This window comes from Microtus ochrogaster, unplaced genomic scaffold (assembly GCF_000317375.1).
Source record: "Microtus ochrogaster isolate Prairie Vole_2 unplaced genomic scaffold, MicOch1.0 UNK12, whole genome shotgun sequence".
In the NCBI taxonomy this organism is placed as follows: domain Eukaryota; kingdom Metazoa; phylum Chordata; class Mammalia; order Rodentia; family Cricetidae; genus Microtus; species Microtus ochrogaster.
The window spans coordinates 6847892-6861454 of NW_004949110.1; the positions used below are offsets into that span (position 1 = coordinate 6847892).

Below are 13563 nucleotides of genomic sequence, written 5' to 3' on the forward strand. Positions count from 1 at the left end.
AGTGCTGGGATTAAAGGCGTGCGCCACCACCGCCCGGCTGGGGTACCTTTTTCTAAAAGACAAATGAAAGCACTCGACCGTCTCACAGCAGGTGGACCGCCAGCACTCCTCCTCTGTGGGAACCTCCCTGGTGGCTACCCTGCTGGGCAGCAGTCAACCTTCATCCATTCTTCAGCTAGGGACTCCTCTCTGCTCACAACCATACACTTCCAGAGGCTTTGATTCAGCCAGCACCGGGCAAGCTGGTGTCACGTGTGCCCCAACTGTGACCTCGTTCACACACTGCTAGGTTGGTGTGTGCCTTTCTGCTACACAGACAGGAAACTGAAGCTTGTGAGTGCGAAGTTACTAAGTGGTGGTGCCAGGGTGTGAGGGGAGGTGTCCGCGGCTCTCGTGCTCTCTCTCGTGGGTGCAGAGTCTCCTTCAACATTACATACTGACTCTAGTCAAAGTTACTGAGAGCACAGGCCAAACTCACTCTTGGTAGGTCAGAACTTCTACAGCTGCCTTCCTTCTGTGGCCACGGGTCTCAGAGCCCCTTAGTGCCCAGTCTTTCCTGATTGGCTTTATTCTATCAATAACCTAATAAAATGATTCTGAGGGGGGTTGTTTGTTTTTGAAAAAAAAAATCACCATGTAGCCCAGGCTAACCTCAAACTTGTAATCTGCTTCCTTCATTCTCCTGGAATGACTCACTCAAGCCTTGGGGAACCTTTCAATTTAGGGAAGGGAGGCGACTAAAGATTGTGGAATGGGAAGTAAGGCTTAGAGAACATTTTGGTATCTTTGTACTCTCAAGTGAACTGCGTCTTTTCTTCATGGTCTCCTCCACCATCTGCTTTTGTGGCTGACGCCATCTTTGTGCATTCTCCTCATGAGGCCGTCTTCTAGAGCTTCTGCTGGGGAGGCAGCACTGGGGTCTTCCCAAGCTTTACTGTCAGAAGGGTCCTATGGGCCTGACTACCTGATGATGCCGACACCAGCCTGCTGCAGAGAAAGGCCTCGGGGCTGTGGGGTTAAACATGTGACAAGCTTGGTGACTGATGCCAATTACTCAACCTTGCTGAGCCAGTTTCTCCTCTGGAAACTCACCGCCTTAGGGGATTGTGTGGACCGAAATCACGGCTAAGTGCGGTCCCTGGCGTGCAGGAGACATTCTAGAGAACAGAGTAGGCTGTTGTAGCCTCTCCCCTACTCTGCGGCTGATTCCTTACTCTAGGGCAGTTCAGTTTAGGATGGAGTTTCTTGACTCATTTTTTGGTTCTTGTTGGATAGGTGAATATGGTTTTCTCTTCAGCTCTGCTTCAAATCTGGTCTTGGGCCTCTCGCTCTGGGCCTGTGTTGGCCCAGGGAAACTGTCCTTGATTCTTGGGCCCAGGTGGCACCTCTTGCTCCAGCCCCTCCCAGCCTCTGCCTTTTGGTTGCCCTGTGTTCACACGCAGGACGCCATGGCTTTCTCCGGCTTCTGGGCTCCATCTGGCCCTTCATTAACTTTCTGCCTCCAGTCCCTTGGTGGATTTCCCAGAAGAGGCTGCTAGAACGGCTGCAGAGATCGTACAGCTATCCTTGACACTGTCTCTTCCTAAGGAGTTCACAGTGTGGCTCAGAGCTGTCTTCAGGTGGGCAGCAGGTAGTGGCAATCACTACCTGCTGAGCTAACCCCAGGTTTGCTGCATGAAGCGTTTCTGACAGTAATGGCTTCCAATTCATACTTTTTCTGTATCCACAGACTAATGTAAAAAGCTCCCACACTGACTCCCGATTCAGCCAAGAGATCTGTTTCGGCTAATGGGAAACATCAGAAGGGTTGCATGTAGGGCCTGAGATGCATCGGGGCCGAACTATGAGAGGACTTCCAGGCTTGTTTGCTAGAGGATGAGAAACCACGTAGATCCATTGAAAACAGAACCTACTGGGGCTTTCTCCAACCAATCCGTCTGCCAATCATGACACACGAGTGAGGGTACCCTAGACCACCCAGCTCCCCCAAGCCCGGACACTTCTCAGCGGAGTTGGTCCAGACCAGAGGAAACTCGGCCAAACCACACACTCACACACAAGTATCACGACTGTTGCTTTAAGGCAGTAGATGTTGAGAACTTGATACAAAGCAAAACTTAACTGGCAGAAAAGAGAAAAAAAAATCTTGCATCTTTACCAGAAAGCACAAACCAGGATCGGCACCCTACAATGCCGTTCCGTCTTGTCTATATTCTCAACTTGTTCAAAGCTTTTGGAGAAAGGGGCTGTGTTTAGGCTCAGATTAAAACAGGGTATGCTGGGTTAACCAGCAGCTGAGCTCACGGAACCACCCTGCAGCTTCCAATCTCCGGGCTGCTGTCATTTCTGCCTATCCTGACTTCTCAGTGGGAATACTCTATTTCTCTTCCATCCCCTCGGTGTCTGTGTCCTATCCGACTCTCCAGCGAGCTTAAATTTCCACCTGTGCTGGGCCACATCCTCAAGCTCCGCACACAGCCCAGCTCAAGGGTGACTAAACCATGAAGTAGACACATGGCATCTTCTGGGGTCCACTTGAGTAGATGACATGGGGAGGGAGACCACGCTTTGTTCTTACTTTTAAAAACAGCTAAATAATGTTGGCAGAACCCAAAATCTGCAGGAATTTAAAGACACTGGTTTACAACTGAAGCTAAGAGGCCAAAGGGTCAGTGTGTGCTTGCTGAAGGGAAATGGCAGCAGCACGGTCTGTCACTGTAGGTATTTCCTGCTGGGGACACTCCTTCAGTGGACGGGAAGCCTAACTGAGTGGACAGGATGAGGCTCTAGAGGGCCATAGATCATCCCCAGCTTGGCTGTTTATTTTCTACAGACTCTCAAGACAAGAAACCGACTTTGTTTCTAGGAGTCATGAGACCATGACTTCAGTAAGCCTGGGGATTAAGAACGTGAGTGAGGAGACATGGTGAGTAGTGCCCTCTGCAGAAGCCAGAGCCGTTGGCGCACGGCAGAGACGCGCTACATCTGACTCGGGCTACAGTGCAGTCACACTGACACCGTGCCTACCCAGACCCAGAGACTCCGGTGCAGTCACACTGACACTGTGCCTACCCAGACTCAGAAATTCACTCTTTCTCCAGAACTGTTGTGCCTGTTTCATGCTGTGTTTTCTTCCCCAAATCCTGGCGGCTCCCCTATTCACTGGCCCAGGGTAGGCAGCCAAATCTGTAGCCACGTTCATGGCTCCTCTTCCATGGTGAGACTTCAGCTCAACTGCTGTGTCCAGCCTCGCCCAAGGATTTCCATCCTGGAACATACACCTCAGCTGGTTAAGTTCCCACAGCAGAAATCCACAGATTACCAGGTATGGCCATGGTTAGCTCTGTAGTTCAGGATGCAACCTTGATTATCCAGAGTTCTCTTCCCCTTTTGCTATGCCAGCCAACAGGTTAAGAGAGGCATTTAGCAAGTCATGCTGTCCTTGGGTTTCCTTCCTGCCATATTCATGTGTGTCCCTCCACAGGAGCCCTGTGCCTGCCGCTGGGGCTACTGCAGCTCCTCTGACACCCCAGCACACTCACACAGGTCCAACGTAGGTCCCACCACTTTCCATGGAAAAGATGCTCTTGGCCCAACACACATCATAACCAAACCCAACTCCCTAAAATATCCCTGTGGACACAATCAGTCCATGCTCCGACTGAACAGAAGATGGCGTTACCTGTTAGAAAGTGTCCTCTAGACATAGCTCTAGCCCATGGTTAGAAACACCTCAAACCCAGAACTATTACATTGGATTTCTGACCACATGAACAGCAAAGTCCCGCTAATTTCCTCCGCCTTAACCATAAACCTGAACAGCATAAGAAAAACACAGAGTTGAAATGGCACAAGACAATGAGCGGATCCCCTTCCATTACAGTAACCACCGCTCCTGAATTAAAGGGAAAGAAACATGTCAGAGGCATCTTTCCAAGCTACCATTCCATCAGCAGAACCAAGCCCTTAACTATTTTTAACCTTGTAAAAACCAAGAAGGCCACATCAGGCAACAGGCTCTGGTTTCCCCTTCAAAACATACAGAATTTAGGATTTTAAATGGGACCATGGCTACTCAAAAGAAAATATGCTTTCAATTATCTTCCACGAGTGCAGCTAAAAGTACTACCACCAGGAATAGAAAGATGGAATTAAATAAAGAAAATACTTGGGATAGATCCTATACTCTGAGTTGTTTCCATCATAATTATTTTAGCCTAAGTAAAGATTTAAAAAAAAAAAACCATGTAATGCAAAGTAAACATGAACCAAGCACAGGCTGAGGCAGCATCCGAAGAGCTCTCTTTCTGAGGTTGCTGCAGGAAGGAGTTTAATCGCAAAATCAAAGCTGCCTGGCTGGAGACTGGAGACTGATGAAGATGGATGAATTCCCGAGCCGCCAGGAAAGCCCAGGAAAACAGACTGGAATGCGGTGCTGGAATGGGGGGCTCCGTGCTCACAGCAGTCAGTCTGGGACCAAGGATCTCCAGCTCTAATCTGTGAGCTTGCTTCCAAAGCAGAAGCCAGCTCATTCATTCACTCACGCACGCACATATTCCTCACGACCACCGTGCCCCTCTAAATGAAAAGGACCTCAGGCAAAGGACAAAGAACACTTCTAGGGGGGTGGAAGGAGGCATCTTGAAACTCAAAGCGGAAATGCACTATAGATTTACAGAGGAGAGGATACGAGACCAGGAACTGCTGTAAAAACAGAGGGAGGGGCCGGAGAGACAGCCCAGCACTGCTGTCCCAAAGGACCTGAGTTCAATTCCCAACACCCACATATAAGTAACTCCAATTTGCAACTATAAGTAACTCCAATTCCAGGAGCTCTAATGCCCTCTTCTGGCTTCTGCAGGCACTGCCTGGATGTAGTGCACATATCAAAACATCCATACAAATGAAATAAATAAAAACAAATAAATCTCAAAAATAAACAAAACCCCCTAGGGTTTGAGGGAGAGTAAGGAGGCTGGCAAAGCGCTGCTGAAGCTGCTGTTGGCCCCTCAAGAACCATCGTGTGACGCTCTGCTCCCATAATGTCCATCGTTAAAAGTGGAAAGACAAAGCCAGCTTTTTTTTTTAAAAAAGGAGCTGGAATGCAGACAAAAGGGCAGATGAGTCATGAAAGAGTGTATAAAGCTAGCTGCTTTTCTAGTTTCGATTCTGTCATAGTTTTTCTTTGTGCTGAGTAAGTACATAAACAATGTAGTTGATAATCAGAGTAGAAAACACTAAGTGAAGTCCAGGACTTCAGGAGGGCCATTCTAACTCTACAGAGGTTCACGGAGATGTATTGAGTGCGGGGCTGGGTAAGGGTTTGTTTGAGTGCCTACTTTAAGCTGGCTGTGTGATGTTTTTACTAGTGAGTTCAGCACAATAAAGTGAGCTTACTAATAATCTTAAAAGTAAGCCTACAGTGGAATTAAAAGTAAGCCTACTCAGGTCATGAGTAGCCAAACATTAGGCCGCAGGAAACCAGAGCCTCCAGGGAAGGAGAGGGAGGGCACAGAGGTGATTATCTCAGACTAAGAGACTTCGGGTCAGATCCCTGGAACAGGCAATTCTGAAAGCGCCCTGAAGAGTGGCCTGGAGTTGGTGCATTTGCGATTGCAATTTACAAAAATATGCCACCAATAGAGCGTTTGCATGCTCAGGCTCACTGCGTGACTTGGCCCTTGTTTCCCAGGTTAAGGTCCCATCTCTTGCCACCATGTGTTCTTCAGGAGCAAGCTCAGAGCGCCCCTGCCCTCTGTGCTGCAGAACCCTCTCACATGCCACCCAGGAGCAGAGGTGTGACCGCCCTGAATGCCGATGCTCGACCCTACAGCTGGCTTTCCCAGACACCTCTCTCACCTAGGGAACCTGGAAAGGTGATGTGCACTGTGCATGACAATACCATGTCCAGATGTGGCAGCTGTTAGGGGACAGTCAGCAGTGGAGGAAAGGCACTGATCAATGCCATAGATTAGTCCCCAAGCATGTCCTGGCCATACTGGGCCCAGTGATCTTTACCCCGTTTTTTAGAACTGCAACAATCTGACAATACCACAACTCTCCTCAGTCTCTTCCACACAGTCGGGACTCAGGGTCAGTGTGTAAGTCTGGAACACTGTTTCAAGCCTTTGCGAGCCATGCTTTTCTCCCTGAGGAAACAGCCCTGGGTTGTTAAGGATGTAACAGACAGCACAGCAGAGAGTGGCTGATAAGCACCAGCCTGTGAGACTCTCAGATGGACTGGTGCCCAGCAGCTCACGCGAGGGACTTATTCTGCTCCTTCCTTGCCTCTGCTCACTCTTTCCCCATCCCAAGCAAGAGACTGCCCGCTGGGAACAGCAAGGAAAGTCAGAGTCTAAAGAGGTTTTAAATGCCACCCGGCTCAAGGTCAGGGTAGAGCAAAACTGGCACAAGGCCCCAGAGCGTTCAAAGAACTTGACCAATGCGGCTCCGCCCACCCTGCTTCACATTCAGAATGGTACCCAACACTCCACCCTTGTGTCCTTCCTGTACACCGGCGCAGGCACACTGTGACTGGTGCCTAACTGTACCCCTTACGATCAGACTTCTCTGGGCTTAATGGGACACAGAGAGAGAGAATATTTTCCAAACTCCTTTGCAACTAGCTGTAAGCAGGTACTCCATCCACTTCTGCGCAGTGACCTCTGAGTGGGCGGAGTCTGGTAATTCCAAGTCAAAAGGAGGTTGCCTGCCCCAGCCCAGCCTGAACTGTCTTCCCCCACAACTTCCCGGGCTCCAAATCCCAGGATGGTGATGAGCCGTTTCCACATGTGGATAAGAAACAGCATCCTAGTAGACGAAGAGAACCCTAGGTGACCCCAAGGGCAAAGCTACCCATTTCCTTGATGACTTATCAGCTCAAATTGTTCCCAAAGTCTCCCAGTCTCTTCCCAACTCCCTCAATTTCACAACCTCTTAAAGCCGTCATTACTTTACTTCTGTTAAAGTAGGCGAACAAAAACCCCACCGCTGGTACTACGAAACACTGAGCCCTTGCAAGGGACTCCTTCTCTGAGGGCACAAAGGGAGATGTGATCATGATATAACCTTGGTTCTTGTTTTGTTTTAACCCTGGATTATCTGTGTATCGAAGAAGATGGGTTGGCTGCAGGCAACAGAAAACCCTAGCTAAACCAACAAGATCCAGCGACACACCACCAACCAGTCACAGCACTAGGACAACAGATCAAAAAGAGCCTACCACTGGGAGCCAAGATCTTCCTAACCTTTCTGCTCTTAGCAACCGTCCGTGTTGGTCCTCTCCCAAGGCTGGCTTCTCTTAGTGTCAGAAACTGATGCCATATTCCCAAGTATCACAGCTATATCTGGTAGTAAGCAGAGATGGTGAGACAATCCTGTGTATCTCTCTGTTATCAGAGCAGTTCAGCATCTCCGATCCCCTCCCTTCCCTAGAAGGGAGTCACATGTCCAAGCCCAAAGCAATGACATAAGAATGGATTATGACAACTGAGTGAGACCAAGCAGGACTTACTTTTTAGCAAAGGTCCTGAGCAGAAGGAGAGAGCCAGAGGCTTCTGTGAGAACTCACACCTGGAGAAGGGTTGACAACACACACAATTATCCCAAGCAGTGATTCCGAGGCTCTGTCAGCTAATGACAGCACCCATACTTTTCAGATCTAGCCATCAAAGCACAGCCCGTCATAATTACAGCTTTTCAACTTCAGTGTGGGCTCGCTCAGGTATAATTCAGCAGCAACAAAGAGCGCAGCGTCTCTTGCAGCCTGCAACATCCTACCAAGACCTTTTATTCCAAAATCTGTGTTTCTAAAATATGCCGCATGAATTATTTATCTATGATTTCTTTTCAAGAAGTTTCTAAAGTTGGTGACTTACAGAGTTGGTATTTTTAAAAGCATAAACTATATTAAGATTTTTTTTCCTTTTTAAAAGATTTTGTGTGTGTGTGTGTCTGCGTGAGTGCATGCCATGCATGTGTAGGTGAATGTGGAGGCCACATGCATCAGATCCTCTGCAGCTGGAGTTACACATGGTCATGAGCGGTCTGATATGGGTGCTAGGAACCATAACTGGGTCTCTGGAAGAACGACAGCTAGTGATGTGGGAGAATGGTCTGTATACTGTCAATTATATTTTAAATAAATGCTGATTGGCCAGTAGCTAGGCAGGAAGTATAGGCGGAACAATGAGAACAGGAGAATTCTGAGAAGAGGGAAGCCCATTCTTCTGCATTTGTGAGCTCGCCACAGAAGCAAGATGTGACTGCCTCACTGAAAAAGGTACCAAGCCATGTGGCTAGCATAGACAAGAATAATGGGCTAATATAACTTGTAAGAGTTAATAAGAAGCCTGAGCTAATGAGACAATCAGCTTATAGTTAATGTAGACCTCTGTGTGATTTCTTTGGGACTTAAAACGATTGCAGGAACCAGGCAGGACAGAAACCTCAGACAATACCTGAGCCATGGCTCCAAGTCCAAGAATTTGTTGTTGTTGTTTTTTTTTTCTAAATTTGTCAACTGCAAGGTCCAGTGACTCTCTCTCTTAAACACCCACCAACCCATGCTCCTCGCTAAACTATTCAGGTGGCTGATCATTTCTCAAGACTGAAACAAGGAATCCAGCAAGATAGGGTTTTACTTTTTATGTATGCTTCAGCCATCTTTCTGACATTCTGGGAGAAGTCTGCTTCACCCAACAGTATCAGCTCCACATTCGCTGAAGTTTTGGAAGCAGTTGCCTCTGAAACCAGCCTGCTTGTTTTAGACCTCCCTCCCTCCCTCCCTCCCTCCCTCCCTCCCTCCCTCCCTCTGTCTCTCTGTCTCTTTTTCCCTTTCAAGACAGGGTTTCTCTGTGGCCTTGAACTCACAGAGATCCTCCTGCCTCTGCCTCCCGAGTGCTGGATTAAAGGCATGGGCCACCACTGCTAGGCTTAGCATGCTTGTTTTAGAATGTCAACCATACCTCAAGAAAAAGGACAACATGAACATGGTATGGCTAACTCACCAAAGCTCTTTCAAAAATATAACTACTTTTTAAAAATTGTATTTTGCAAGTAAACCGTGTCAATTAAAAGTCTCTTAAAAAGTCAAGGGACGCTGGAGAGGGCAGAATGGGCATTCTGTGGTACACAAAGAAGATCTAAGTGATAAAAATCACGTTTTTCGGAGCAATAAACAAACAAAACAAACCTTCCCAAATCTTAAGAATCACAGATGTACACACTAAATCAGGCACACAGGAAAGTGGGCTGCCAAACAAACTGGTGTTTCTTGATGCTTGCATTTTTCAGGGTTTTGTTCTGGTTGAATGCACAAAACAGAGCATGCAAGCTGGGCACTAGATATGATAGGATAGAAGGGTGGATTATTGAATCTACTCAGAAAGAAAAAAGGGAGGATATGATATGGTAAGATAAAAAGGTAGATTACTGAATCTACTTTTAAAAAGCAACTGCTAGTTTTAACTATTTTACATTGATTACTTTTGTATATTGCATACAAATTTTGTCTTTTGATACAAATTTGAGATTAATTTTGTTAAAACTTACTGTACATATATTTCTACACTTGCTCAAGGTATTGTACCTATACAATTAATGCAAACTTCTAGCCCTTGAAAATTATTATTACCAATTGTTTAGAATAAAGAAATGCAGGTTAGTAACTGGCCACCTATTATAATTGAACTTGTAGTTACATTAGGTATGTTTTCAAAGTCAAACAGAGATATATTTTAGATCATCTTCAAACACCAGAATGTCACATTTAAGACATTTTAATAGCATAGGTTCTTTTTTTTTTTTATGACAATGAGACATGCCTACTCCTGGCAGCACCAATCTATTTCAGAGAAGATAATGAGCATCAAAAAAGCCCCATATGGAGTTCAGTTTCTTTGTGGCAAAACTAAACCACTAGGCAAGAAAGTTCCCTTGCCTTGACTGCTGACAGTATGCTGTACAAACGGGACCAGCAGGACACAAGAGAGTGAATGTCAAACCTTGCCAAGACAAGGTAGGACATCCTTCAAAACTCCTGCTTTATAGAAAAGTCTGAAGAATATTCTAGGCCTTTAGGCCAAAAATGGATGTCCCAATGTTGCAGAGGAACTTTGGGTGACTGTCCAGGAAGCCACTTGTTTCTGTCATTTCTCACATTTTTTTGAAGTTGTTTGGTTGCACTTCCTGCTTATTTAGTTAATATTATTTCCTTTGGGGTCTCTGAGGGAGTTGATGATGAGATAGTTATAGTTTTCCTTGCTTACGAGACTCAGAAAAGAAACTCACTAAAGTATAAAGTATATAAGGTTGAGAGACATCAGAAGATAGTTTTGGGTAGTAATACAAGTTGTGATAGAAAGTAAAATAGGTATAAAACTTTGGACTCACCAAGATAGGATAGATATGAAGTATTTTCTTTGAATTTGTCAAATGCAAATGGACTAGACATTGTTGATGTATTTACTGCCTGTAACTGTGCTTATTGTATATAGTTTTTCTTGTATTAGTTATAGTCTTTTTTATTTTAGACAAAAGGGGAAATAGTGATATTTTACTTACGTTTTAATAAATAAAGTTTGCCTGAAAATTTAGCGGGCAAAACTAAGACACTAGAGACCAGGCAGTGGTGGCACACACCTTCAATCCCAGAATTTGGGAGACAGAGGCAGATAGATCCCTGTGAGTTCAAGGCCACCCTGGGTTACATAAGGTCAAAGTAGAAACAGATCCAGGTGGTGGTGGCTCACACATTTTATCCCAGTATTAGGCGGTCACAGAGCTTTAATCCCAGCACTACAGGGGAATATATGATGGGAGGAGACAGAGGCTCAGGGCTCAGTCTACAGTCGCCCAGCCTTGGTAAAAGTGAGACTTTTCTAACGGTTTGGCTGTTTTGCTTTTCTGATCTTCAGCTTGAACCCCAATATCTGTCTCTGGGTTTCTATTATTCATGCTCCAGGCCACAGTAAGGTTTTTGTCTCATGAGGCCTTTCTCAGGCTGAAAACTGCCCAAGGGTTCTGGCCAACTCTCACGTCACTGCCGGACCATCTGTACCCTAATCAGGACAAGGACAAGACACCAGGTACTCCATGGATGGCTGCTAGCCCTTGTGGGCAGTTACTCGATGGCTTTAGATTATGCTTCAGGAAGCTGCAGCCTCACCGCGTGGGCACTGGCAGTGACTGTGGGGGTACAGAGTGAGCCTTCTAGTCCATGAATCTGGCCAAGGGGGAGAGACGCTCCTGTGTGCCCTCTGTAGGGACCTCAAAGTGAGCTAGGGAATAAGAGACAAAGACAGGAGATTGAGGACGGGGGAGAAGAGGAAGGAAATAAGGGAGAGGACAAATAAGGGCTATTTGTCCCAGAGGGGCAAAGAACTGCGTCTGGATAGAGGAGACAGACGTGGCTCATAAGCAAACGGCAGTTTACAAAGGGGAAAGGGGAAACCCTGTGTTAGGGTGAGTTGGTTAATTTTGATTGGGCGTGTTAATTAAGGTGGCCAAAAGGGGGCTTTTGATTGATGAACTTCAATACTTTGATAGCTGGACCCTGGTGGTCAGCTCCAATAGGATGAAGTGGCCAAACAAGAGAATGGAACTTGCAGGCTAGTATTAGGAATGTAATCTAATGGTTTTTAGCAAGGCAGAGGGAATGGGGGAAGGCAAGGCCTGCCAGAGCCGTGCTTGCCATGCTGGGGCTGGCTAGAGTCCCTTTCCCTCTACATATCGCAACTCCAGCATTCCTTGATTTGGAACTCTAAAACATGTTCTCCTGTAAAAACATTCCTTGTGTCCTTTACATTTCAAACCGTGCTAAAGCACTGTGACCCAAACTCACAAGTGGCAAGTTTGGGAAGGAACACAAACTGTGGTCTCAGCCCCCAGCCAAGAAAGTAGCAACTAGCACTGTGTGCACCCCAGTCCTTCGTCCATCAGCGTCTCAGTCACTTTCTGCTGCTGTGACAAAATCCCAGGACCAAAAGCAACTTAAAGAGGAGAGCATTTACGTCCGCTTCCGATTCCAGAGGGATGGGCTCCATCATGGCGGGAAGAGTGCAGAAAGCTGGCGGATTACACTTTGGTTTCACACACAAGAAGCATGGAGAGACTGAGACACAGACAGACAGACAGACAGACAGACAGACAGACAAAACCAAAAATGGCGCAAGGCTCGAAATCCTCAAAGCCCTCCCCAAATGATATATGTCCTCTAGCAAAGCTCCATCTCCTGATGGGTTTGTAAACTCTCCAAATAACACCAAAGCTGGGGATCACATGTTCAAATGCATGAGCCTATGGGGGGCATTTTTTGTTCAAACCACCACAATCAACCTAGCTTAACATTGTGGATGTGATCAAGCCTTAAGATCAATGATAACGAACCTTGGAGCCTCTTGGGGGAAGAGGCTCTTGGCATAAGTAGTTTAGAGAATGCAAAGCACCACGATTAATCTGCACTAATCATTGGAGTTGAATTTTGAGATATGCACATTAAATGGGCAAAGAAGGCTTCTCAGTGGGTTGAGGAAACCATGCTTCCAAGCTCTGCTGAGTTGAGACCTCTGCGTGTGGTGGCCTAGCAGGAGGAGTGTTTGTTAAGACAGTGTTTAGTCATTTACTCTCCTGAACACATTTCATCAGAGAAAGCTGGCTCTGCTCACTATCTCTGTGAAAACTGACCACAGGATGCCCTATCGCCGACCTTGGTGTCAATGATTCAATGAGGATAAAAATCTATGCTGCTTCTCTCTGACCTCAGAGTACAATAAAAGCCTCCTTTTGTAAGACAAATCGTTTGAACACACTGATCTAAAACTCAACACAAAATCTTATTCTTCCAAGAACTATCCCCTCCAGGGCCTCTAGCTATTTCCTATGATGCTGTAGGACGACCAGCCAACCACGGTCCGTGAGCTACAAAGTCCCACCCTCTGCCCCAGCCCCACGCCGAGTCCCTCCTATTCTCCACATTTTAGTTCACAGAAGAGCCTTGTTTCTTGGAGACTCTGTCCATGTAAACCCAGTTAGGGCAGCCAGGAGGTACCTAGGATGCCAAACCCACAGGGACATCCTCCCCAGCTCCAAGGAGGAATGTGAGATAGGGGAGCCATGTCTCTCTGGAGCTGCCTGGGAAGGAGAGGTGAAACTCTCCAAACACATTCTGGACTTACCACCCGAGGTCTTTAAATTCTTTTCTTGGAAAGTTCTGAAAAGTTGTGACAGGTAGCACAGTCCATTACTTTGTGTTTGTTGTAGGAAAACAAAAACAACAACAACAACAACAAGCCCTTATTTTGGCTCATGGTTTCAGAGAGTTTGCCCTGTGGCTTGGCCCCATGAACTTAGGCAGAACAGCTCAGAGTTGGCATGGTATGGCAGAGGAAGGTCCTACCATATAGTAGACAGGAAGCGGGGAGAACGAGACGGGGAGCAGAGAAAGCACGAGAGAGGGCCCAAGACAAGATATAGTCCACGGACTCAGCCCAGAGGGCCCAAGACAAGATATAGTCCACGGACTCAGCCCAGAGGGCCCAAGACAAGATTTAGTCCACGGACTCA

At 46.7% G+C, this 13563-nt stretch overlaps 1 protein-coding gene across 3 annotated transcripts in view; it reads right to left on the minus strand.

Moving 5' to 3' along the window:
- Pxylp1 (2-phosphoxylose phosphatase 1) overlaps positions 1-13563 on the minus strand; it is a 67726-nt gene that overhangs the window by 35712 nt on the left and 18451 nt on the right. Inside the window, exon 1 of one of the 3 annotated variants that reach the window (XM_026789023.1) lies at positions 7514-7542. The exons of the other annotated variants lie outside the window; for them this stretch is intronic. The gene's annotated coding sequence lies outside the window, so the exon portion shown is untranslated. Of the gene's footprint in view, positions 1-7513; positions 7543-13563 lie in introns of those variants that run through there. 3 annotated transcript variants of the gene reach the window in all.